General features: G+C 36.2%; 1 long non-coding RNA gene across 1 annotated transcript in view; it reads left to right on the top strand.

Moving 5' to 3' along the window:
• LOC106472176 overlaps positions 1-668 on the top strand; it is a 40,596-nt gene extending 39,928 nt beyond the window's left edge. Inside the window, exon 3 of the long non-coding RNA XR_001291586.2 lies at positions 543-668. This is a non-coding gene — a long non-coding RNA (uncharacterized LOC106472176). The remainder of the gene's footprint in view (positions 1-542) is intronic.
• Positions 669-1,036: the final 368 nt, after the last annotated feature.

Raw genomic sequence — 1,036 nt, 5'->3', positions numbered from 1 at the left:
TAAACACCCTCCTAGACAGGTACATGATAAACACCCTCCTAGACAGGTACATGATAAACACCCTCCTAGACAGATACATGATAAACACCCTACTAGACGGGTACATGATAAACACCCTACTAGACAGATACATGATAAACACCCTCCTAGACAGGTACATGATAAACACCCTCCTAGACAGATACATGATAAACACCCTCCTAGACAGATACATGATAAACACCCTCCTAGACAGGTACATGATAAACACCCTCCATTTTTCTCTAAAATAAAATATAAGTACAAAACAGCATTCTTTGATTTTCTGATTAATTATTCCATTGCTAAGGTCACTAAGGTCAAATAGAATAGTTATCTTAAAGATATTTTAGACAAGATTTACAAAGTAGAAACTCAGTTTAAAAAACAAACAACATCCAAAAATACTCTCGGTGACAGTATACACTTCGCTAAATGGATGTAATAAATTTGGAGTCTCTCCTATAATTGTGTAAACTGTGCTGGAGAAACTCCAGTTGTCAAAATGTTTTGGTTTTTAACAGAAATTAGTTTGGTTTGAAAGAAGCCCGCAAGAGTCAAGATAATTCTACTGTAAAAGAAGTAACAGCCAGATTCCAGTGATATCGATGCGATAAACTAGCTAGATGTTAAAGATGGTATTGATTAATGGTAAGTGGATTAGGCTTAGTAAACTACACAACATAACGTTCTTTAATAATTTCTTCATTTCTTTGCCTTTTCTGTAAGAGATACTAAGAAGAAGCAGTTAGCGTGAACGGTTGCGTATTGAAAGGTCCATAGTTCGAGCCTGTGATATGCCACTTTCAGCTATGAGCGCGTTTTACAAAGTGATACTCCTTTCTGCCATTCGGTTGAAAGTAGTCAAGTACTGCTGACTGACATAACTTAATCTGAGCTGGCTATTTACCCTCTAAGTCGTATAAGATTCCATTGAGTTAGCAAATCCGAAACAAACCTGTACAGACATATACTTGACTTTCATTATATATTTCTTACAGCTATAACTGAGGAGCCT

This window comes from Limulus polyphemus, unplaced genomic scaffold, assembly GCF_000517525.1.
Source record: "Limulus polyphemus unplaced genomic scaffold, Limulus_polyphemus-2.1.2 Scaffold5139, whole genome shotgun sequence".
Classification (NCBI taxonomy): Eukaryota; Metazoa; Arthropoda; class Merostomata; order Xiphosura; family Limulidae; genus Limulus; species Limulus polyphemus.
Note: the sequence above shows the minus strand (reverse complement) of the source record. Positions and strands in the feature narration are given on the sequence as shown.